This window comes from Monodon monoceros, unplaced genomic scaffold (assembly GCF_005190385.1).
Source record: "Monodon monoceros isolate NGI ecotype Baffin Bay Population unplaced genomic scaffold, NGI_Narwhal_1 Super_Scaffold_18, whole genome shotgun sequence".
Classification (NCBI taxonomy): Eukaryota; Metazoa; Chordata; class Mammalia; order Artiodactyla; family Monodontidae; genus Monodon; species Monodon monoceros.
Window position 1 is genome coordinate 4956566 of NW_021703774.1, and position 27371 is coordinate 4983936.

A 27371-nucleotide genomic window follows, 5' to 3' on the forward strand; every position below is an offset into this window, starting at 1 on the left:
CACCACCAGACCACCTTTGCAACAAATGCTAAAGGAACTTCTCCAAGTCAAAAAGAAAAGGCCACGACTAGATACAAGAAAATTATGAGTGGAATAGCTTACTGGTAAAGGCAAGCATAAAGTAAAGGTAGAAATCATCTGCACATAAATATATCAAAACCAGCAATTGTGAGAAAAGGAGAGCATGAAAGCAGTCTATTGGAAATGCATTTGAAATTAAAAGACCAGCTACTTAAAACAATCCTGTTTATCTATAGATTGCTATATCAAAACCCCACAGTAACCACAAACTGAAAATCTACAGTAGATACACACACACACAAAAGGAATCCAAGCACAACACTACAGTTAGTCATCAATTCACAAGAGAAGAGAACACAACAGAAAGTGAAGAACAAAGACCTACAAAAACAAATCCAAAACAATTAAGAAAATGTTAATAGGAGCATACATATTGATAATTACCTTAAATGTAAATGGATTAAATGCTCCAAACAAAAGACATAGACTGGCTGAATGGATACAAAAACAAGACCCGTATATATGCTGTCTACAAGAGACCCACTTCAGATCTATGGGCATGTCCAGACTGAAAGTGAGGGGATAGAGAAAGGTATTCCATCCAAGTGGAAATCAAAAGAAAGCTAGAGTAGCAATACTCATACCCGACAAAATAGACTTTAAAGTAAAGAGTTTTGCAAGAGACAAGGAAGGACACTATATAATGATCAAGGGAACAATCCAAGAAGATATAACAACTGTAAATATATATGCACCCAACATATGAGCACCGCAATATATAAGGCAAATACTAACAGCCATAAAAGGAGAAATCAACAGTAACACAATAATAGTGTTATTAGTGTTACACCCTGCTTTCATCAAGAGACAGATCATCCAGACAGAAAATCAATAAGGAAACACAGGCTTTAAATGACACATTAGGCCAGATAGACTTAATTGATATTTATAGAGCATTCCATCCAAAAGCAGCAGAATACACATTCTTCTCAAGTGCACATGGAACATTCTCCAGATCACATCCTGAGCCACAAAGTGAGCTTCAGTAAATTTAAGATTGAAATCATATCAAGCATCTTTTCTGACCACAACGCTGTGAGATTAGAAATTAACTACAAGAAAAAAACTGTAAAAAACACAAACACATGGAGGCTAAACAATATTCTACTAAATAACCAATGGATCACTGATGAAATCAAAGAGGGAATCCAAAAATACCTAGAGATAAATGAAAATGAAAACACAATGATACAGAATTTATGGGGCTTAGCAAAAGCAGTTCTAAGAGGGAATTTTATAGCAATACAATCTTACATCAGGAAACAAGAAAAACCACAAATAAACAACCTAACCTTACATCTAAAGCATCTAAAAAAAGAAGAACAAACAAAACCCAAAGTTAGTAGAAGGAGAAAAATCTTAAAGATCAGAACAGAAATAAATGAAATAGAAACGAAGAAAACAATACAAACATCAATGAAACTAAAAGCTGGTTCTTTGAAAGGATAAACAAAATTGATAAAACCTTTAGCCAGACTCATCAAGAAAAAAAAGGGAGAGGACTCAGATCAATAAAATTACAAATGAAAAAGAAGTTACAGCTGACACCACAGAAATACAAAGGATCATAAGAGATTACTACAAGCAACTATATGCCAATGAAATGGACAACCTAGAAGAAATGGACAAATTCTTAAAAAGGTACAATCTCCCAAGACTGAACCAGGAAGAAATAGGAAATGTGAACAGACCAATCACAAGTACTGAAATTGAAACTGTGATTAAAAAATTCCCAACAAACAAAAAGCTAGGACCAGATGGCTTCAGAGGTGAATTCTATCAATCATTTAAAGAAGAATTAACACCTATCCTTCTGAAACTATTCCAAAAAATTGCAGAGGAAGGAATATTCCCAAACTCATTCTATGAGGCCACCATCACCCTGATACCAAAATCAGACAAAGATATCACAATAAAAGAAAATAACAGGCCAATATCACTGATGAACATGGATGCAAAAATCCTCAACAAAATACTAGCAATCTGAATCCAACAATACATTAAAAGGATCATACACCATGATCAAGTGGGATTTATCCCAGAGATGCAAGCATTTTTCAGTATCTGCAAATCATTCAGTGTGATACACCACATCAACAAACTGAATAATAAAAAACATGATCATTTCAATAGATGCAGAAAAAGCTTTTGACAAAATTCAACACCCATTTATGATAAAAAAAAAAAACTCTCCAGAACTTGGGCATAGAGGGAATCTACCTCAACATAATAAAGCCCATATATGACAAATCTACAGATAACATCATACTCAATGGTGAAAAGCTGAAAGCATTTCCTCTCAGAGCAGGAACAAGACAAGGATGTCCACTCTCACCACTTTTATACAACATAGTTTTGGAAGTCCTAGCCACGGCAACGAGAGAAGAAAAAGAAATAAAAGGAATCCAAATTGGAAAAGAAGTAAAATAGTCACTGCAGAAGACCTGATACTATACATAGAAAATCCTAAAGATGCTTCCAGAAAACTACTAGAGCTCATCAATGAATTCAGTAAAGTTGCAGGTTACAAAATTAATACACAGATCAGTTGCACTTCTATACACTAACAATGAAATATAAGAAAGAGAAATTAAAGAAACAAACCCATCTACCATCACATCAAAAATAATAAATTACCTAGGAATAAACCTACCTAGGGAGACAAAAGACCCGTACTCTGAAACCATAAGATACTGATGAAAGAAATCAAAGACAACACAGACAGATGAAAAGGTATACCATGTTCGTGGATTGGAAGAATCAATACCGTCAAAATGACTACACTACCCAAGGCAATCTACAGATTCAGTGCAATCCCTATCAAATTACCAATGGCATTTTTCACAGAAGTAGAACAAAAAGTTTTTTAATTTGTATGGAAACACAAAAGATCCCAAATAGCCAAAGCAATCTTGAGTAAGAAAAACTGAGCTGGAGGAATCAGGCTCCCTGACTTCAGACTATACGACAAAGCTGCAGTCATCAAAACAGTATGGTACTGGCCCAAAGACAGAAATGTAGATCAATGGAACAGCATAGAAAGCCCAGAAATAAACCCACACACCTATGGTCAAGTAACCTATGACAAGAGGCAAAACTATACAATGGAGGAAAGACAGTCTCTTCAATAAATGGTGCTGGGAAAGCTGGACAGCTACATGTAAAAAAAATGAAATTAGAACATTCTTTAACAACATATACACACACATAAAAAAAGATCAAAATGGATTAAAGACCTAAATATATGACTGGATACTATAAAACTCATAGAAGAAAACGTAGGCAGAACACTCTCTGACATAAATCACAGCAAGGTCTTTTTTGAGCTGTTTCCTAGAGTAATGGAAATAAAAACAAAAATAAACAAATCAGACCTAATTAAACTCAAAAACTTTTGCAACAGCCAAGGAAACCATAAAGAAAACATAAAGACAACCCAAAGAATTGGAGAAAATATTTGCAAACGATGCGACCCACAAGGGATCAGTCTCCAAAATTTACAAACTGCTCATGCAGCTCAATATCAAGAAAACAAATAACCCAATCAACAAATGGGCAGAAGATCTAAGCAGACATTTCTCCCAAGAAGATATACAGATGGCCGAGATGAACATGAAAAGATGCTCAACATCATTAATTATTAGAGAAATGCAAATCAAAACTACAATGAGATATCACCTCACACTGGTCAGAATGGCCATCACCAAAAAAAATTTATAAACAATAAATGCTGGATAAGGTGTTGAGAAAAGGGAACCGTCCTACATTGTTGGTGGGAATGTAAATTAGTGCAGCCACTGTGGAAAACAGTATGGAGGTTCCTTAAAAAAATAAAAATAGAACTTTCATATGTCCAGCAATCCCACTCCTGGGTGATATCTGGAGAAAAACATGGTTCAAAAGGATACATGCACCCCAATGTTCATTGCAGCACTGTTTACAATAGCCAAAGACATGGAATCAACCTAAATGTCCACCTACAGATGAATGGATAAAGAAGATGTGGTACATATAAACAATGGAATATTACTCAGCCATTAAAAAGAATGAAATAATGCCAGTTGCAGCAACATGAATGGACCTGAAGATTATCATATTAAGTGAAGTAAGTCAGACAGAGAAAGACAAATATCATATGATATTCTTATATGCTTATATGCAAAATCTAAAAAAAAAATAATATGAATGAACTTACTTACAAAATGGAAACAGACTTACAGACTTAGAGAATGAACTTCTCTAATGTGTCAAATAGTGCATGACACACAGACACACAGGAAATACTTAATACCACTTTGTATGTGTGACTAGTTTGGTTATTTTGATTGAGCCAATTAGGTACTAAATGCTTTTCTGTGATTACTCAAACCAGCTGGAAAGACCATACTCACTGTGATCATAGACAGTGCATTTATCTTTCTTATCTAGTCTTGAATCACATTCTTCTTACAGCTGAACACATTATTAAATCAACTTGTTTTTTCTGATTATTAAGCTCCCACTGAGTGTCTAACAATTTTAAGGGACAGCTGCCTTTTCTCAATGTTCACTTCTGCCCACGACAGAAGAGCTGGCACAATCTTGGCACACTTGTCCTGCCAATGTAAACAACTAAAAAAAGTAAGAATATATGAGGTAACTATTTTCAGGCATTGAACATAGTGCAGAACTATGATTTGTGTTAGAAATCAAATAAAGACACCTAGGGCTTTCTGGGCATGGAATGACTTTAATGCTGAGAGGAGTACAATCAGAGAATCAGCAGTGTTTCTGAGCTCAGGAGGATAAGACCAAGTCATAGGGCTGCAGAAGCAATTACAGTTTGCAGGTCAGAGCACCAGAGAACAAAGAGACACTATTACGAGGGCCCAAAAGATTCATTATTCATCACGGGTTGTTGGGAAGCTTACCAGATATCATCTGCTGAGAGACTGAGATAAATTAAAATACCAAAAAAATAGACAGTTGGAGTTCTAGCCCAGCCAGAGTAGAGAGACTTCACTGGACATCTCAAGCATTGAGAAGCCAGAAAAGCCTCAGTTTGGGAGTAAAGACCACACCATTGAAAAAGGAAGATGCTATAAGTTCAAAGCCAAAACATAACAACTCAAAGAAAAAATAAAACCAAGATTTATAAGGAAAAAACTTTAACTGCCTGACAGAACAAAATTCCAGATCCTTTAAAGGAAGCTCACATAATCAGGAACCCCTAGAATTATCACCTGACCATCCAGCATATAATAAAAAATTAGTAGACATGTGAGAAGTAGAAAAGTGTGCTTATAACCAATGAAAAACTAGTCAACAGAAATAGATATTGGGATGACACAATTGTGGAAATTAGTAGACAATAACTTTATATTTTTAAGGACTTAAAGAAGGGATATATAGATAGCAAATAAGATCATGCAAGTACCTTCAACATCTTTCACCATTATAAAAATGCAAATTAAAATCTCAGTGAGTTATCACTACATGCCTATCAGAATAGTTAAAATTAAAATAGTGACAACAGCAAATGCTGGTGAAAGTGTGGAGAACTTGAATCACTTATATATACATTGCTGGTAGGAATGTAAAATGGTACAGCCACTCTAGAAAATAGTTAGGCAGTTTTTTATAAAAACTAAGCATGCAAGTATCATACACCCAGCAACTGTGCTCTTGTTCATTTATCCCAGAGAAATAAAAATTCACATCCACATGGAAAGTTGTACACAATCGTTCATATCATCTCTATTCATAATAGCCCCAGACTGGAAATAACACAAATGTCCTTCAATGAGTGAATGCCTAGACAAACTGTGGTACATCCATATCATGTAACACTACTCAGGAAAAAAAAGGAACAAACTATTGACACATGCAACAACCTGGATGAATCTCAAGTGAATAATGTTTACTTATAAAATCCAGTTCCCAAAGATTACATACTATAGGATTCCATTTATGCGACATCCTCAAAATATTTTATAACCGGAGAACAGATCAGTGGTTGACAGGAGTTGGGGATGGCGGGGAAAGAAGGCTGTGGGAGGGAGGTGGGTACGGATGTAAAAGAGCAGCATGAGGGATATGTGTGGTGATAGAACTGTTCTATATCTGAACTGTAGTGGTGGGTACAAAAAACTACACATATGATAAAATTGCATATGATAGAACTAAACACACACACATTTCACATCCAAGTAAGTACAAGTAAAAAGGAGGAAAAAGGAATAAGATTGGTGGATTGTATCAATGTCAGTATCTTTATTGTGATATTGTACTATAGTCTGTAAGATGTTATCACTGGGGAAACTGAGTAAGGGGTACAAGGGATCTCCCTGTATCATTTCTTACAATTTCATGTGAGACTACAATTACCTCACAATTAAAGTGTATTTAAAAAACAAGTTAATGAATACACAAAAAAGTATACAGAAATGTGTAAACTGAAACAAAATCCATTAAAAATACATTTTACCAAAAAACAGAGAAAAGGATGAACATGAGTAAACAAATGAGAAATCTCAGCAAAGATATGAAAATTATAAAAAGAGCCAAGTGGAAGTTATAGAAGTGAAAAGTCAAATATCTGAAATGAAGAATATTCTTGATGGACTTGACAGCATACTGGAGCCAGAGAAGGAAGGATCCCTGAATCTGAAGACAATTAACAGAAATTATACAATCTGAAAAATGGAGAGAAAAAAGTATTTTTTAAAATGAACAGAGCTGCAATGAACCGTGGGATGATTCCAGACAGGCTCTCATATGTGTAACTGCAGTTCCAGAGGCAGAGGGAAAAAGTATTTGATTAAATAATGACCAAAATTTCCCCCAAATTGGTGGAAAGCAGCAATTTAGAAGGCCAAGAATCCTTTTTTTGCGACACCTTTGTCTGGTTTTGGTATCAGGGTAGTGGTGGCTTCGTAGAATGAGTTTGGGAGTGTTCCTCCCTCTGTTATATTTTGGAAGAATTTGAGAAGGACAGGTGTTAGCTCTTCTCTAAACGTTTGATAGAATTCTCCTGTGAAGGCATCGGGTCCTGGGCTTTTGTTTGTTGGAAGATTTTTAATCACAGTTTCAATTTCAGTGCTTGTGATTGGTCTGTTCATATTTTCTATTTCTTCCTGATTCAGTCTCGGAAGATTGTGCTTTTCTAAGAATTTGCCCATTTCTTCCAGGTTGTCCATTTTATTGGCATAGAGTTGCTTGTAGTCTTCTCTCATGATCCTTTGTATTTCTGCAGTGTCAGTTGTTACTTCTTCCTTTTCATTTCTAATTCTGTTGATTTGAGTCTTCTCCCTTTTTTTCTTGATGAATCTGGCTAATGGTTTATCAACTTTGTTTATCTTCTCAAAGAACCATCTTTTAGTTTTATTGATCTTTGCTATTGTTTCCTTCATTTCTTTTTCATTTATTTCTGATCTGATCTTTATGACTTCTTTCCTTCTGCTAACTTTTGGGGTTTTTTGTTCTTCTTTCTCTAATTGCTTTAGGTGTAAGGTTAGTGCACTGTTGGTGGGAATGTAAATTGATACAGCCACTATGGAGAACAGTATGGAGGTTCTTTAAAAAACCAAAAATAGAACTACCATATGACCCAGCAATCCCACTACTGCGCATATACCCTGAGAAAACCATAATTCAAAAAGAGATATGTACCACAATATTCATGGCAGCACTATTCACAATAGCCAGGACATGGAAGCAACCTAAGTGTCCAACGACAGATGAATGGATAAAGAAGATGTGGCACATGTATACAATGGAATATTACTCAGACATAAAAAGAAATGAAATTGAGTTATTTGTAGTGAGGTGGATGGACCTAGAGTCTCTCATACAGAGTGAAGTAAGTCAGAAAGAGAAAAACAAATACTGTATGGTAACACATATATATGGAATCTAAAAAAGAAAATATGGTTCTGATGAACCTAGGGGCAGGACAGGAATAAAGACACAGATGCAGAGAATGGATTTGAGGACACTGGGAGGGGGAAGGGTAAGGTGAGACGAAGTGAGAGAGTAACACTGATGGATATACACTACCAAATGTAAAATAGATAGCTAGTGGGAAGCAGCTGCATAGCACAAGGAGATCAGCTGGGTGCTTTGCGACCACCTAGAGGGGTGAGATAAGGAGGGTGGGAGGGAGACACAAGAGGAAGGGGATATGGGGATATATGTATGCATATAGCTGATTCACTTTGTTATATAGCAGAAACTAACACAACATCATAAAGCAATTATACTCCAATAGAGATGTTAAACAACAACAAAAAAAGAAAGCCAAGAATCCAAGAATCTTAGCAAACCCTAATCAAGATTAATACAAGGAAAATCATACCTATGCACATTATAATAAAACTACTTAGAACAAATATAAAGTGAAAAATCTATAAGATGCCTAAGGATTGAGTATAGGAAAAGAATCAGAAACACACTGCCTACAGATGAAGGGATTGACGACTAATCTCTCATTAGAAAAATATGGAGGTCAAAAGCAAACAATGGAATGGAATCTTTAAAGTGTTTAAAGAAAAACAACTGTCAGGCTAGAGTTGTATACTGGTGAAAATGTCCTTTAAAATTTTCAGGTTAAATAAAAGTATATTCAGATAACAAAAGCTGAAAGTCACAAGCATATCTGATTCTTCAGGCTGAAGGGACTGAATGACATCAGAAGAAACTTGTATCTATAGGAAGGAATGAAGAGGGAACTTGCATCTATAGGAAGGAATGAAGCTGGGGGGAGCTTATACAAATATCTGGCACTCCAGCTTTTGTGGCCACTGCCCAAGGGATGGGGCTCTGGATTGCCTGGCTCTGATAGCCAATGAGGCTTGCATTAATGAGTCCCACAGATTGGAGTAAACAAACAAGCAGCTCTTAAGGGTCGAAGGAGAACTCCTCACGCCCTGCGGATACAGATGCAGGTCAAATCACAAAGGATGAGAACAAGCAAGAAAGAGGGACAAAGGAATCTAAAAGAACCAGAAAACAACAAAATGGCAATAATTAGTCCATACCTATCAATCATTACTCATTAAATATAAGTGTACTAAATTCTCCAATCAAAAGACAGAGAGGCTGAATGGATTAAAAACAAACAAACAAACAAAAACAAGACCCAACTACATGCTACCTATAAGAGACTCACTTCCGCTTTAAGAACACACACACTGAAAGTGAAGGGATGGAAGAAAAATATTCCATGTAAACGGAAGCCAAAAGAAAGCAAGGGCAGCTATACTCATATCAGAGAAATAGACTTTGAGGCAAAGACAATAAACAAGAGTCAAAGAAGGTTAGTATATAATGATAAAGGGGACAATTCATCAAGAGGATATAACATTTGTAAATATTTATGCATCCCACAAGGAGCACCTAAATTCATAAAGGAAATATGAATGGAAATGAAAGGAGAAATAAACAGCAATAAAATAATACTAGAGGACTTCAATACCCTACTTTCATCAATGGATAGATCATCCAGCCAAAATCAAGAAGGAAATGTTGGACTTGACCTATACTTTAGACCACACAAACCAGCCATTTACAGAGCATTCCATCCAACAGCAGTAGAATTCACATTCTTCTCAAGTGCACATGGGACGTTCTCCAGGATAGATCATATGTTAGACCACAAAACAAGTCTTAATTTAAGATGACTGAAATCATATCCAGCATCTTTTCTGACCACAATGATATAAAACTAGAAATGAATTATAAGCAGAAAACTAAAAAAATCCATAAATATTGTGCATGTAGGTTAAACAACAAGCTCTTGAACAAACAATGAGTCAAAGAAGAAATCAAAAAAGAAATCAAAAAATATCTTGAGACAAATTAAAATGGAAACAGAACATACTAAAATTTATGGGATGCAGCAATAGCAGTTCTAAGGCAGAAGTTTATAGTGATAAACATCTACATTAAGAAAAAAGAAAGATCTCAAATAAACAACCTAACTTTACATCTCAAGGAACTAGAAAAAGGAGAACAAAGTAAGCCCAAAGTTAGTGGAAGGATGGAAGTTTAAAAGATCAGAATGGAAACAAATGAAATAGAGAACAAAAAGACAACAGAAAAGACCAATGAAACTAGAAGCTATTTTTTGCAAAATGATAAACAAAATAGAGAAATCTTTAGCTAGACTAACCAGGAAAAAAAAGAAAAAGGACTCAAAGAAATAAAAATATATATGAAAGAAAATATATTACAACTGATACCACACAAATACAAAAGGTCATAAGAGACTACTATGAACAATTGTACACCAACAAATTGAACTACTTAGAAGAAATGAATGAATTTCTAGAAACATACAACCTACCAAGAATGAATTATGAAGAAATAGAAAATCTGAGCAGATCAATTACTAGTAAGGTGATTAATTCAGTAATCAAAAATCTCCCAATAAAGAAAAGTACAGGACTGGATGACTTCACTGGTGAATTCTATCAAACATTTAAATATTGAATAATAACCAACCCTTCTCAAATGCTTCCAAAAACTAGAAGTGGAGGAAACACTTCCAAACTTATTTCACAAGGCCAGGATTACCCTGACACTAGAGCCATACAAAGATACTACAAGAAAAGAAAATGACAGGCCAATAACCCTGATGAACGTAGATGCAAAAATCCTCAAAAAAATATTAACAATTCAAGAGTACGTTAAATGATCACACACCATGATCAAGCTGATTTATGTAGGGATGCAAGGATGGTTCAACAGCTGTCAACAAATAAATGTGATTAACAAAATGAAGGATAAAAAACCATATGATCATCTCAATAGATGCAGAAAAAGCATTTAATGAAATTCAATATCCATTCATGATAACTCTCAACAAGTTGGGTTTACAGGGAAGATACTTCAACATGATACAGGCTATATGTGACAAGCCCATAGCTAACATCATACTCAGTGGTGAAAAGCTGAAATCTTTTCCTTTAAGATTAGGAACAAGACAAGGATGCCCATTTTAACCACTTTAATTCAATGTGGTACTGAAGTCTTAGCCCCAGCAATTGGGGGGGGAAAAAAAGGAAGAAATAAAGGCATCCAAAGTTAAAAAGAAGAATTAAAATTATCTCTATTTGTAGATGACATGATATTATATATAGGAAACCCACAAAACTCTACCAAAAAAAAGTGTTAGAGCTAATAAAAAAATCGGTAAAGTTTCAGGATACAAAATCAATATACAAAAGTCTTGCATTTCTATATATTAACAAAGAAGTATCAAAAAGATAAAATAAGAAAACAATCTCATTTACAATTGCCTCAAAAAGGACAGAACACTTAGGAGTAAATTTAACCAAGTAGATCTGTATACCGGTAACAAAAAGATTATTGATAAAATAAATTGAAGAAGACAGAAATAAATGGAAAGAAATTCTGTGTCTATGATTAGAAAAATTAATATTTTTTAAATGTCCATGCTACCCAAAGTGATCTATAGATTCAATGCAATCTCTATCAAATTTCCAAGGGCATTTTTCACCAGAATAGGAAAAACAATCTTAAAATTTGTATGGAATCATGAAAGACCCTGAATAGTCAAAGCAATCTTAAGAGAAAAGAACAAAGCAGGAGGCATTTCACTTCTTGATTTCAAACTATATTCCAAAGCTATAGTAATCAAAGAAGTATGATATTAGAATAAAAACAGATACATAAATGAATGTAACAGAAAAGACACATGGAAACACATGCATGTATGGTCAATTAATTTATGACAAAGGGGCCAAGAATATACAATGAATAGAGGACAGTCTCTTCAATACATTGTGGTGGGAAAACTAGGTAGTCATGTGCTAAACAATGAATTGGACCACTATCTTATACCATGTACAAAAATTAACACAAAATGGATTAAAGTCTTAAATGTAAGACCTGAAACCATAAAACTCCATAGAGAGTAAGCTCCTTGACAGTGGTCTTGGCAATGATTTCTTGGATTTGACACCAAAAGCAAAGGCAACAAAAACAAAATCAAACAAGTGGGACTACATCAAACTAAAATGCTTCTTCAGAGCAAAGGAAACCATTAGCAAAATGAAAAATGAACCTACAGAATGGCAGAAAATATTTGCAAATCATATATCTGATAGAGGGTTAATATCCAAAATATATATTATATAAAGAACTGGTGGGCTTCCCTGATGGTGCAGTGGTTAAGAATCTGCCGGCCAATGCAGGGGACAGAGGTCGAGTCCTGGTCCAGGAAGATTCCACATGCCGCAGAGCAACTAAGCCCGTGCACCACAACTACTGAGACTGTGCTCTAGAGCCCGCAAGCCACAAATACTGAGCCCACGTGCTGCAACTACTGAAGCCCGTGCACCTACAGCCCATGCTCTGCAACAAGAGAAGCCACCACAATGAGAAGCATGTGCACCGCAAGGAAGAGTAGACCCCGCTTGCTGCAACTAGAGAAAGCCTGCGCACAGCAAGGAAGACCCAACACAGCCAAAAATAAATAAATAAAAATTTTTAAAACCTGCCTATTAAAAAAAAAGAACTCGTACAACTCAATAATGAAAACAAGCAAACAAACAATTTGATTTACAAATGGGCAGAGGAACTGAACAGATATCTTTCCAAATAAGACATACAAATGGTCAGCAAGTCTATTAAAAGGTACTGAACACCACTAAACAGGGGAATCAAAACCACAATAAGATTACCCCATACCAGGTAGAATGGCTATCATGTAAAAGATGAAACAGAGCAAGTTTGGTGGGGGAGGGGAATGTGGAGGAAAGGGAATCCTAGTGCACTGTTGCTGGGAATGTAAACTGGTACAGCCTCTATGGAAAACAGTACAGAGGTTCCTCAAAAATTTTTAAATAGAGCTATCGTACAATCCAGCAATCCCACTTCTGGGTATATTTCTAACGGAAATGAAAATAGTATCTCTAAGACATATCTGTACTTCCATGTTCATTGCAGCATTATTCACAATAGCCAAGATATGGAAACAATCTAAGAGTTTGTTAATGGATGAATGGATATAGAAAATGTGGTAAATATATACAATGGAATATTAAATTTCAGCCATGAGAAAGAAGGAAATCTTGCAATGTGTGACTCTATGAATAGAACTTGAGGGCATATGCTATGTGAAATAAGTCAGAGAAAGACAAATATTGTATGATGTCACTCATATGTGTAATCTAGAAAAGTCAAACGTGTAGAAACAGAGAAAAGAATTGTTACCAGGGACTGGGGGTGAGGGAGGACATGAGATGTTGGTCAAAGAGTACAAATTTCCAGTTGTAAGGTGAATAAGGTGTGGGGATCTAATGTATTGCATGGTGATTATAGTTAATAATACTATATTATATACCTGAATGTTGCTAAGAGTGTAGATCTTAAATGTCCTTACCACAAAAATAAATGGTGATTATTTGATGTGATGCAGGTGTTAGCTAACACTATGGCTGTAATCATTTTGCAATACATTTGCGTGTCAAATCAGCACATTGGACACCTTAAACTTACACAGTATTATATATCGATTATATCTTAATAAAGCTGGAAAGAAAGAAATAAAACGGTAGTTTTCCAGGAATCTAATGTGATTTGAATTCATTCATTCTTTCTTTCACTATTTCCGTAGTAGGTAGAAGAATAGCCAAAAAAATTAATACACTTGCCAGAAAGATTTTTGTTTGTTTATTTACTCTGAGTTAGGAATGTACTAAGCACTGTGGTTTTTCCAACCACCATTTATTGTGGTATCTATATTTATTGTGATAATTACAGGTGGTGTATCTTTATTTTCTTAGGTAATTGTTACAGAAAAATTCTAAATTTAACACCATCATAAATCTTTTCTATTATTCCCCTGGCCTTTCTGACTCCAAATTCCATCCTCTTTCCTCAATATCAGGCTCGCTTTCTATTACTAGTTGTATACCTATAGGACAAGTTGCTTAATCCCCTTTTATTTTAATCTCTTCATATATCAAGTGAGAGTAATAAAAACCTTGCAGAGTTGTCCTCTAAATTAAATGAAAAATTGGTAAAACACTCTTATCGTAAAACGTGACACTTCCTAGAAATTCAATTAATAGTATAGCTTCTTTCCTCCCCTTACCCTACTTTCTCTACTAGGATATGTGCCCCAACAGAGTAGAGAAAAGTGCCTTAGTCTTTTGTGTGGTTGCTCTACCTGTCGTAGAACCTGGTGTATAAAGGGGCTTAAATATGTTTGATGAGGGAGACAAGTCTAGGCCTGTTATTGGAGTTACATAATGTATTACAGCTACCTCCCCAGAGTTGTTTCTGCTCTAACCCTGGAACATTTACATTGCTTATTATTATGATTATTCAGAAGACTACTGTATGGATAGCATAATATAATAATTCCTTCAGGAGAAGCCTTCCAGAATCTGCATCAATTTACGTCAATATTTTGTCAGTAAACAATTTATTTGGCTTCATACTACAAGATAAAAGCACAAAAAATAGTTGTTCTTATAGACATAATTCATCTGTTTTACAAAGAGCCTCTTTTCTGAGATTTTTAATAGTTTTTGAAATTTGATCTGAATTTATAAACATACTGGATCCTGATTTTACATTGGTATATATATGTATAATGTTTCTTCAAATTACATTTTCTGTTCTTTCACTAATTTTGGCTGTGCTATTTAATGAATCTATTACCTTCTTGAAATGGAACCAGACAAAATATTGTGGAAAAGCGTTCATGTACTTAATATATTAAAGAAAATGAAAAATACAAGGATAATATTAAATGTTGTTATGTGTAATTTCTGGAGAAACAGTATAGAAGCACTCTCTTTTATTTGAATGGATAATGGCCTCTATTTTGTAGCCATACGCTGTTTTTCCTGCCCTAATGTGGTTTTATGAATGATAATTTAACTGTCATTTACAGAGGCAAGGGTTCAAATGCGGATTTGTCTTAAAATCCCTACACTATCCAGCATTTGATTACAGTATTGGCTATTCAACTTAGTAAACATCTATGAAATGACTCAAATGATACCCAGTGGCGTGCCTTGACTCATTTCAGACAAGGAACAAATTTTAGGCAAGGAGCAAATTTCCTTCTTTTCAAACAGTTATGAAACAAATATTATTCAGGTAGTTTTTGGTTCTCCTTAAGTAGGAAGCCTTAGTTGTATTGTTTAGGATGTACAGTTAGTTGTAAGTAAGATGTCAACCTTTGTTTTTCAACACTTTAACTGGATTACCAAAGTATCTTTAATCTCTCACACCAGTTTCAGTGACAGATTATGATATCATATAAAAATAAGTACAAATAGTTGTTTAGAAAAAATAAATTTTTAAATACTTGGGGTTGTTTTCAATTTGCTTTAATTACTGGAAACTTTAAAGAGATTTTGTTGTTAATTCTGCCAGAGATAGAAGGTTCTTTCCCAATGAAATCTTCTTCAGTTAAAAATCATTTCTGTAGCTGTGTTCTGTGCATGTCTGAGTAAAAGATAAGGGTTTTCTCATATTTTCTGCTTTCTTTTCTGTAAATGACAGCTAAATTATCATGTCCTCGATTTCCCATAAATTATATAACTTAGGCATGCTGCTCCACATTGGATAAGATGAAAAAAAAAATTTTAACATCCCTGAAACTAGAAAATAAAAATATGAAAATAAACTGTAGGATGGAAGGATAACTACATACTAACTATTCATTAGTTGCTATTAAACAAAACACACCACAAAACACCATAGAAACCAAATGAGTATGTAACCCGTTTCGTTCAGAGGTTTTTGTCTTGCTTAAGAAAATCTTTTTCTTTCCAAGATTATAAAAAAAGTTCTGTTATATGTCATTCAAATATTTTATAGTTTTTACCATTCTTGCTACTACCTTAGAAATCTGAAATTATGTCAAAATAAAAATACTAAGGTGAAAAAATTATTTTGTAGCTTAGCTTTTCAGGTTTAGATCTTTAATCTTCTGAAATTGAAATTTATTTCTAGGCTCGATGGAAGGCAGGCGCTGTGGATGAAATTATTGTTCAGCAAAGTATTCGTTCCTTTCCTCACCTCCATAGTAGAATACACTTCCCCACTACTTGGATGTTGGGTTTGGCTGTGTGACTTGCTTTGACCAAAGGGGCATCAATAGATATAATGCAAACAAAAGCACATAGTGTTTCCTACAACCCCACGTTGCCTTATGTATTGATTTTTTGTTAAAATAAAAGTCATTACATAATTAGTATAATTATGCAAACATGGTTTTCAGGTGAATACTCTAGTAATTCTATGGTTCACAGAGAACACTCTAATTATATATCCATTAGTATATTCTTTCATTTTTATTTACTGAGTTTTCTGTATAACTAGCTCTCATTGATCTAGGAGGTTTGTGACAAAATTCTAAAGTTACTCTCAATATGGTAAAAACACATTTAAAAAATTTATAAATCCATTCCCTTTTAGACTATCTGCTCAACAAGCTAATTACATGGCTGTTACTCTGAGATTTCCCTTCACGTCATCTTGGGAATTGCTTTTCCCTATAGCCTGTAGTCTTGCACCAAAGCAGCAGTCTGCACATCCAGGGGTCCAACAACTTCCAGGAGGAGATGCCCCCAGTTTCCAACTTAGTAAAGGAAGAAGGATTTAGATACCACAACCTCCTACTAAGGCCTGATAATGGGGAAGGCAAGGGGAAGAGAATGTTTTCTTCTTTGTCCCCAAATGCTCAGATTTTCTTTTATATTTTTCTATTCTGAAAATTGCCAAACCAGCTGGGCTTCGGTCATTCCTTGAGGCAACAAGGAGAGTCTCAAGAGAAGGACCTTCCTTGAAGTTTGACCTAGAAATTTTAATTATTTTGTTTTCAACAGTATGGTGACTTCTTGTAATCCCACCCTGCGGGGTAACCTCTGTGGACAGGGAACTGTATCAATCACATACATACAAACACCATGCCATCTCACTGACGCTGCTCATCCCAAATGAAAAAGTTAAAAGAAGAAAGCTATGCACCGAAAATCACTTATTGAACCTATTTTAATTTTATCAGCCAGTGGGCAAGTGTGGGTTTTTTTCAGTTTCCTTTTTTAAATATGTTGTTAGACCAGCAGATGTCCACTTGCTAGAAGTGCTGTATACTACATTCAAGAGCCTATATTAATGCAAGTATGCTTATACTATCGTGCTCTGTGTTCTAAGCTTCCTGAACCCTCACTTTGAACCACTACAGTCAAGAAGTAAATTTCTCTAAATACTTGACTCCAAATATTCTTTTGGAGGTAGGGAAGCAATAGAAGTAGCAGAAGGAAAAATTCACTAAACAGAAAACCTACGCCAGCCTAGGTACCAATTAGGAAATCTTGTGTGTGTGTCAGAAAGACACAACAGGACGTTCAAAGATCTTCACAGAAGTCCAAACTACAAAATGTGAGTAATACTGGGAACAGAAAAATCTCTCCTATTTCTCTCTTTGAGAATCAGTGGATATACATTTGCACACTGCACACACACACATATACATACATATATTTTTTATACATTTATATATTCATATGTTTTTGGATTTATATGTTTACATTTTTTATTTTTATATTTTATATATTTATAAAAAGCATCTGATATATTGTGAAATGTTAAACATACGTAAGGAATTATTTCTCTTAAAAATCTCTATCATCACAATAGTTAACATTTATTGAGAATTTGTTAAATCAGGCATTTTAAAATTTAACCCTCATAACACAGTTAAGAGATAAATCTCATTCTTCTCCCTATTTTACAAAGAAATACATCAAGCGCTATCACTGCCATCATACTAAAAATAACATGAGCAACAATAGATAACTTTGATTGAGTCCAAACTGTTTGCTAGTTTTCTAAGCACTTTATATAGATTAGCTCATTAGCTAATTAGATTAGCTTCACAGTAATTTTATGATGTAGAAGTGATTGTTATTCCCATAATAGGACAGCATTTAAGTAATTTGCAAAAGATTACGTAGCTAGTAAGCAGAAGGGCCAGGTAGAGGGAGAGTCAGGAATATTGCCAGGGTCATCAGGTTAAGCTAGGATGGGCCAGAGCCTGACACAGCCTTGGGGCTCTTGCCCACTGCACCTTCAAGCTCTAGTACCATTAGATTAATGAGCAACCCGCCATCCACTAGTGTAGGTCATCTACACATCAGTGACAGTTTTTGGACATTTCTGCTCATTGTTTTTAAATTTTAAAATAATTAAACAAAAAATCAGCATTTATTGAGCACCACCAACTGTGGTCTGTGTGTGGCTATGATTTAGTCACACTCCTGCCAGGCTTCTCTCTGCCTTCGTAGTTCCTGCCATTTTTTTCCTTTTGTGTGTATTTCTCTCTCCTCTTTTAGACTCAAGACCTAAATGGCAGAAACCATAGCTTCTTTCCTTTGCATCCCCAGGGCCTTGCCTGCTGTTTGGCACACATTATTTTGTTAATAAACACCCATTAAACGGACTGAGTTGCACATGTAAAGCCCTTTAATCCTTTCCATTTGTAAAACAGTTTTTATCATTCTCATTCACAGTTGTGAAAACTGATGACTGGGGAAATAATCTGCTGAAGGTTTCTGCCACTTAGAAATAGGTCTGAAACTTGAACCGGGCAATCCTGACAGTGGGTCTAAAGCTTTCACTACTTCTCAGTTCCACAAGCACTTACTAAGTTCTCTGAAGACTTGTGTAAAATATTGTAGGTAAAGTGCAAGGCAAATAAAATGTGGTTAATAAATGTTAGTTATTGTTGTACTGGCCTCCAGGTAGCACATGTATTCAAAAGAAATTCAAACGGAACAAATAAAAGTAAATGGGCCTCCATTTTACACCTAAGGGTTATTTTCACAGTTATGGGGGGAAAATTGTCAGGCTACACAAATCAAGTTTCTTTTTCAGTGTGTTACTAAGAGCACAACTGACAACATGATATGAGTAGAATAGGGAATGTTCTATTGTATTTGGTTGTAATGGCTATTTCCGTTTGCCCTGCTTTAGAAAAGAGCACCTGTGAGCTTTCATTAGCAGTGAAAATGACTGGATGACAAGGAAGCATACAGTGAGCCCTCCGTGTACTTGACTTTGGGTGTTTACATCATTATTTTCTGTGCCATTTTCCTTTTGCTGCAACTAAATTGTCAGCAATGGACCGATTTCTCTTTCTTCTTTGATCCTTGGCTCTTGAGACATCTGTGCCCAAGTCCCGCCCTCAGCAAAGAATTCTCTTCCCACTGTCTCACTGTTCCACCCAACATCCACCCAAACCTACCCTGCCACTCACCGCATGTGCCAGCCTCTTTGCCTCTGTCTCTCAGGGCAGTATTTTCGATTTCCTGGCCAGCCTGGACCGTCCACCATGGGATAAGTTCTCCCCTAGGGTTTAGAAAAACCCTACATCTCAGACAGGAAATCTCTGCCACAGTTATCGCGATGATTCCCATTCTTGATAGTTCAAATATGCTGTGTTTTCTCCTAGTTTCTCCTGATTATAGGTTGGAATTTTTTCACAGCTTTCCTTCTTTGACCATTTAATTTCCCTCCGACCCCCTGGGACCTATTATTCTCCTACATCTTGGACTTTACACCAGATTGAATCTCCGTGTTTAGCACTGTACAGAGGCTCGGGGCCAGGTGCCTCCTCTGAAGCCTGATGACCTTGTGTGTGCCCGTCTCGGTCGCTTTCCTGGGTCAGAGCGGTTCCTCTGCTCAGCTCCCTGAGGCTGCGCGTTATCAGACACTCTTTACTGATGCTGAGGCTGAATCCTGTACTGCTTTTTTTGCCTCTAATCCTCTTTGGTTTCACTCCCTATAGTTCAGTAACAGAGCTCTTCCCAGAATTGAGCCTGAAAATGTGGAGGCTTGGTCAGTTCTTATTTTAGTTTTTTAATTAGATCCCAAATATCAGTTTATAAAATGAATAATTCATCACCTGCATTAGATTTTTCTATATCATATTCTTTAAATACAAAAAATTGCAATTTGTGGGAAATATTTACAAGGATTGAAGGTGTTTGAATGTTTTTAAGTTCAAGACTAAAGTGTTCAGGTGCAGTTAATACTGATTATCAAAGACACCAAGAAGCTGATTATAAAAGTCAGATAATTCTTCAGGTGCTATAATAGTTTATCCAAAATAAAACTTATAAAAGGACGCTGGTGAAAACGTGTAGATTATTAGCAGTCATCCATGTAATTACTATTCCTCTCTCCCTCTCACATTATATATATTTTATATACATATTATATACATATATAAAATATCTTGTCATCATCCTAACCTCCAAAAATCCTTTTAGAAAACACAATTACATATTTTTAAATCACTTCAGACATTTTAATTTGCTGTATTATTACACAAAAAATTTTAAACACATATACACACTCTTCATTTTTATTAACACCCCAAAGCTACTGATTCATTAACAAACATGTTTATACACTTGACTCCCATATACTCAAAACAAATGAAGATAATTATTGGATGGTATTAAAATTACACCATATACAGACTCCACATAGAGAGAAACTAAAATTATTTAAGAAAATAACCGTAAAAATTAGACACTGTGTATTAGAAACCACATGAGGAAAGTGCCCCTGTGAAGATAATAGACTTAAAGAACATTAGAGCCCAAAGCAAATGTAGATACCGCATTAGGGTTCAGTATAGAACATTAAAAAACACTAAATATTTTCAGTACAAACAGACTTAGTAACAGGGAATGAGATGCAAGCAACACCACTGGAGGGGATCAAGAGTGGGCTCCAAATGGGCTTCAAATGACTTCCAGAACTCTACAGAACTATCCTTGACTCTGCCACTGGAATTGCTAAGTGCCAAACACAGAGCCAGAGCAATGATCCAGGGATTAGGACTGCCTGGCTGTCACTGCCACCATCGTCACAGTCTTTGCCGCAAATGCCTCTTGACACCTAGGTAGTGGGCAACAGAATGCTGTTGCCCAAATCCTTCTATCATCACAGCTGGGCAAGCCTGTACACACAGCCCAAAAGAGGAAGAGGGTTCACTTCTGCCTTCCAAGTGCTTTTAATTGGTGGAACCTAATTTACGTATAGAACCCTACCTGCAAGGAAACAGAAAAGGCAGGTTTTAACTTTCCAGCTTCCACAATGCAGAAAAGCACAGAGGAGGAGGGTGGGATGAAGGATGAGCAAGTCAGGCCACAGTACCTACACAGAGGTCACCTGGATGAATGCCTCTAACTCACAGAAGGTGAATATGAGGATCATAGAGGTTAAGCCAGAACATGGTGGGGCTGAAACATAAATCACCTTTATTGACTAAATCCAACGTTCTTTTTTACTACACCCCACTGCCATTCACAGATCAATCTCTCCCAAACGCGGTTAAACATTTAATGTCATTTAAAATTAACATTGATATATTTAATGTGGTCATTAGAAAAGCAGGTATCAAATTGCATTTGAATTACTTTTTAAAAATTAGATAAAATTATTAAAGGGTATATTATATTCAATATAATTCAATTCAAAAGGGTATATTAAATTCAATTTTTGAGATCTGTACTGGGAAGGTTTTAGGAAAGGATGGTCTTAGTATCATGATGACCTAGAATTACCTGATATATCCTTATCCACCAACAGGACTATCACACGTCAACACGTATTTTCTTCTACTTAGTAAAGGCATGCTGAAGATTTGTTGAAAGATCTTTAGAGTATTGCCTTTTTATTCTGAAACACATCTAAGTTTAAATAATATTTTTTGAACAGTGTTTTTCCCAAGTATATGATAATCTCTTTTAATGTTACAATAAGTTTAGCTATTAGAAAAAGGTAAATAGACATGGGAAATCTAAAGAGACTTATTTAGAATTTATCCATGGATAGCATAAATCAAAATAGCTGAATTTTAGTTTGGGTTCTATCATTAACCTAGCTAGGGCAAGTGACTTATTTTCTCAAGGTCTGAATTTCATCATATTTAACCTCGAGATGATAACACCTATCCGACTGGCCACAACAGAGGTGCTGGAGAGAGTAAAGCTATATAATAAATACTTATAAACAATGTCCAAAGCTATAGGTAAATACAACATGGTACTATTATGTGTTATTTTACTTTTCCCTCTTAGGAGTAATAAGTCTTTTGCTTCAGAGTAAAAATAAACAGAAAAAAATGACCAAGATCTCCTTTTCATTAGGAATAACTCATTTGGATTTGGGCTTCATTTTAACAAAAAAACTGATAATGAGAAAGTAGGATGCTAGAGACCAAGACACACAGAATGCTTGTATTTAGTGCAGCTTTATGAGAGGTGAGAAATTTGGAAATGTGTGTGTTTTAGGTAAGCCTTGAGGATGGATCTTTAATTATCAGGAAGAACTTGACATCCCTTCCCACTTGGCTCCTGTAGCCTAAAGGGTGTTTAATTTCAAGAGTGTGTTCGGTTCTTCTGATTTTAATTTGATGTGATTTCTAACACTAACAGATTTTAGCTCAAGCTGGCCTAAAGAGGCTCTTGTGCCCTGTGTTGATAGTGCCCTACATCTGTCCTGAGATCTTGTCTGGTGTTCTTTTACCCTGGCCTCCGACCCCACCTTGGATTTTCTACTTCCTACTACTGTCCATTCATCAGTCTGAGGCAGACCAGCAGACTCCACCTTCACTCCTGACACTTAGCTCACACTTGGCCACATTTTACCCTCATCTTGTGTGTTTTAGACCCTTTTTAGGCCTTTATATTTCTTAGTTGTTGGTTAATTATGAGCTTTATAACTAGATCATGGTTGCAGTCTATGGAGTCCCACTTCTTTTATTCAATATAGGTTTTCAGGATTCATGCATGTAGTTGCATTAACAGTAGTTCATTCATTTTCAACATTCTCTAATAATCTGTTGTATAAATATATCATAGTTTATTTATTCGTTTTCTGGTCAAGGCATATTTTTTTTTCCTAGATTTTTGCTATTAGGAACACTGTATGAACATTTTTGTACACATTTCCTATTGCACATACACACTGAAGATTTCTCCTCTAGCATGTACTGGTGGAATTACTAGGTCTTAGAGCATATTTATGGTCAATTTGTAAAATAATGTCAAACTGCTTTCCAGAATGCTTGTGCCAATTGATACTTCCTTTAATAATATGCAAGAGTTGCCCTCATGTGGTCCCACAGTCCCATCTAGTTGGCTTTGTAAAACTTACTAATTTTTACCCATCTGGAAGCAAAATGGTATTTTTGTGACGTTAACTTGCATTTCCCTGAGTACTAGTGAGATAGACCGTATTTTCTTATATTTTTAGCCACCCATGGTTCCTCTTCTGTGAAACAACTCTTCACATCTTTGACCCATTTTGTTATTGGGTTGATTGTCATTTTCTTATTAATTTATAGAAGTGCTTTACATAGTAATTTTTTGTTGACTATATACACTGCAAATTTCTTCTAGTTTGTTGATTGTTTTTCTCACATCCATTGTGGTATTTTTGATAATTACAGTTTTTAATTTAACATAGTTGAATCTAATCCCTAATTTGCTTCATAATTAGAACTTTTGTGTCTTTAACAAATGTATTCCTACACTGAGGTAAGAAAATGTTATTTTGTTTTTTTAAAAAAGCTTAAAAATTTTGCTTTCATGTTTAATTATTTAATTTATTTGAAACTGTCTTTTGTGTATGAATAAGACAGAAACCAAATCTAAATTTTCTATATGAACAAATAACTGGGCAACATCATTTAAATAGTTTATTCTATTCCCAGTAATTGGCAAGACCACTTCTGTCATGTACCATTTTCCATCTCCATATGGGTCTTTCTGAGCCTCTGCTTTATTTATTCACCCCTGAGCCAATTTCACACTTTCTCAGTTGTAGTATTATAAGATTTGCTATATTATCTGGTAGGACATATTCCTACCACCTCATTATTCTTCCTTGGGGGTGTTTTAGCTAGTCTTAGGCCTTTGTTATTCCACTACATTTTAGAATCAACACATTAAGTTCATCCAAAACACTCAATCAGGAAAATTATTAGACTTACGCTGCATTTATAGATCATTTTGTGGAGAAACCCAACTAATATTTTAAGCTTCCTGTCTCCCGAAGCATTTAATCTCCTCATCCCTCTTTTTTCACCCTCAGGAATTGCCTAGTATCCTTCTTTGCAGAGAAAAGAGAACCTGTGAGAGACCTGCTTCAACTTCTCAGCACCAACTGCACGAAGTAATCTACATCCATGTCCGTGTACTCCCCTTTCCTTCCTGTTACCAGTTTACCAGCTCTCCTCTCCTTGTCCAAGGAGAAAACACTACAGTGCTCAGAATCAGGTTAAAGAACCTGAGTTTTGCCCCTCTGTCTACAACTTCTCTCTATAAGCATGAAGCATGTTCAAATCTTTGTTAAAAATAAAACACAAGCAAAGAAGTAAAATCCATAGGATAGCCCTCTTTTCTACCCATTTCCCTGTTGCCACTGCAGCATCTGTCTTCCCCTCCTAACAACCAAGCCTCTCGAAACACTTGTCCATGCTGACCATTGACTCTTACTCAGCTTCTACTTAGTACCCAGTCAGCTGTCATCTGATTACTGCTTCACCACCCCAAGAACCTACCCAAGCCAAGGACACTGGTAAAACTCATGGAGTCATTTTCTGACTTGAAATCTTTTTTCTCAAATTCTCTGGTCTCTCCCTCTTGCAAGTTACCCTCTCAAGTATTTCATAATTCCACACTTTTCTGACTTCGCTCTTATCCCCTTTAAGCTCTTCAGGCTCCTTTATGGATTCTTTTTTTCTCAACCTGTCACTTAAATGAGTATTCCTCAGGGGCCCCTTTCTCTTCTCCCTGTAAACTGTCGCCCTAGGCAATCTTTAACCATCACATCTTCACTTGCCACCTATAGGCTGATGTCTCTCAAATCTGAATTTCCAGGGCGCCTCTCTTTCCTCCGCTTGAGGCTTATGAGTCTAACTCCCTATTTGACAGCTCCATTCTAACTCAACTTACAAGCATGAGACTCCTCTAGTCGTCACCTACCCCTGCACTCCCCACCCAACACTTCTCCTCCTGCCATATTCCATAGCTCAGCTAGAAAGTTGATGGAAGCGCTGGCCATACAACTGACCAAAACAGAATCCTGACTGTCATCCCTGGCTCTTTCCTCTCTGTTATTCAACACACTCAGTGATTCATCAGATCTTGTAGACTCTAATTCATACCTATGTAAAAGCACACCTGGTATTCTCTTGGTCTGGAAAGGGATAGGTAGGATCAGGTTATCAACTTTAAGGAAATCATACCGCTTGAATATCAGGACTGTTAGACAAGGTCCAAAGAGAGGACAGAGGACAGAGCTGAGATCATGGAAGGTAATCAGTGAGGTTTCATGTGCCCAAGTGTTCACAGTAGAGAATCAAGCCACAGGATTCAGTGACCCAATCATGGAGAAACTCGATGTTACAGGATTAGAAAATCCAAATACTGAGGCTACCAGGTCAGACAGAACCAAATTCACCTATTAGGAATGGAGAGCAAAGAAGGGAAGTAAATTAAGGAAGAGACTTGTTTACTGGGAGAAATCGGTCCTTGAACCCTGCGTTTCAAGCTCAGATAAGTGGGGTCTCAAAATTAAACCACTTTGCTGTGTTCCCGAGGTCTATCACTCTCCTCTTACCTGGAGACTTCAGAATCTGTGGCAAGGCAGTTTCGACAGAATAAAATATAAAAGAAATTCAGTGATCTCATTGGATAATAAAAGCAGAAATTAAAATTTACTGGTTAATATGTGCCAGGCATTGTTTGGCACTGTCCTAAATCATTTACTCTTATGTCAGTTAAACTTCATAAAAACAATAAACAATTTAATGTAAGTATCATTATTAGTCTCATTTTACAGATGAGGAAACTGAGGCTTGGAAAGGTAATTTTCTCAAGCTAAACATCTGGTAAGTGGTGGAGACAAGCTTCAGCCCCAGCAGCCTGGCTGAAAACCCTCTGCTCTTACCTTCTATGAAAAGTGTTTCTTGTTACTACTCCTAAGAACGTTATTCATGCCTCCATTTTGCATGTGAAAAAACAATCCAAGAAGATGAAGCAATTTGTATTTTATAGCAGCGGTCCCCAACCTTTTTGGCACCAGGGACCGGTTTCATGGAAGACAATTTTTCCACGGACCGGGGTCGTGGGGGATGGTTCAGGCGGTAATGCGAGTGATGGGGAGCAGTGGGGAGCGGCAGATGAAGCTTCACTTGCTGGCCCGCTGATCACCTCCTGCTGTGTGGCCCGGTACTGGTCTGTGGCCCGGGGGTTGGGGACCCGTTTTATAACTTAAGCAGTTCTGGGACTCAGATTCCCCAGTCGGGTGTTCATACTCTTAAAGCCCCATTCTTCCATGCATTAATGAAGGTCTATATCTTATCTTGTCTGAGGAGAAAACCAAAAATCTCAAGAGTTCAGATGCCATCTTTCTTAGAGCCAGCGGCAGAGACAAAAGAAACCCCTTTCCAGCTATGCAATGCCTTGCTTCACAGTAAGGCTGGCTTTGCTTTATGAAGACACAGTATTTACTAGGAGCATCCTAGGTACATCTGGTCTCAAGCAGAACTAAGATTAGATCTCAGACATATGTTGCACTTAAAAGAAAATCTAGGGCTTCCCTGGTGGCGCAGTGGTTGAGAGTCCGCCTGCCGATGCAGGGGACACGGGTTCGTGCCCCGGTCTGGGAAGATCCCACATGCGGCGGAGCGGCTAGGCCCGTAAGCCATGGCCGCTGAGCTTGTGCGTCCGGAGCCTGTGCTCCGCAACGGGAGAGGCCACAACAGTGAGAGGCCCGCGTGCAGCAAAAAAAAAAGAAAAAGAAAATCTAATTCACAATCTTGTTCTATCCAACAGATATTTCCATTAACAAGTCTTAATCATGGAGGTGGAAGAAGGGAGGGTGACTAAAACAAAGTTGCTGAAATACATAACAGTTATTACATGGCGCACTGCCACAGATATGGAGGCTTGGAATTGGGCCATTAGCAGTAAAATACAACCGACAGCACTTAACATGATGAGGCACAAACTCAGTGAGACTGTAAAGTCCTTGAGTGTCTGGTCCCACGATTCGGCTCAAAGATCCTGCATCCTACGACATTCCATCCTATGGCAAGATCCTCCCCCCTGCCCCCTGTGATCCCAGGTTCAGCTGCTCTCACCTTCTGGCTATCCCAAGTTGCTCTCAGTCTTCCCTACTCTCTGTCTGACCCTTGCTCTTGTCTGCCTAATGGGACTTAACACATTTCCTTGGCTTCC

The 27371-nt window shown here is 36.5% G+C and overlaps 1 protein-coding gene across 4 annotated transcripts in view; it reads right to left on the reverse strand.

Moving 5' to 3' along the window:
• The window catches only part of CRB1 (crumbs cell polarity complex component 1), a 264792-nt gene that overhangs the window by 165641 nt on the left and 71780 nt on the right, over positions 1–27371 (reverse strand). The window contains exon 1 of one of the 4 annotated variants that reach the window (XM_029230016.1): positions 19367–19427. The exons of the other annotated variants lie outside the window; for them this stretch is intronic. The gene's annotated coding sequence lies outside the window, so the exon portion shown is untranslated. Of the gene's footprint in view, positions 1–19366; positions 19428–27371 lie in introns of those variants that run through there. 4 annotated transcript variants of the gene reach the window in all.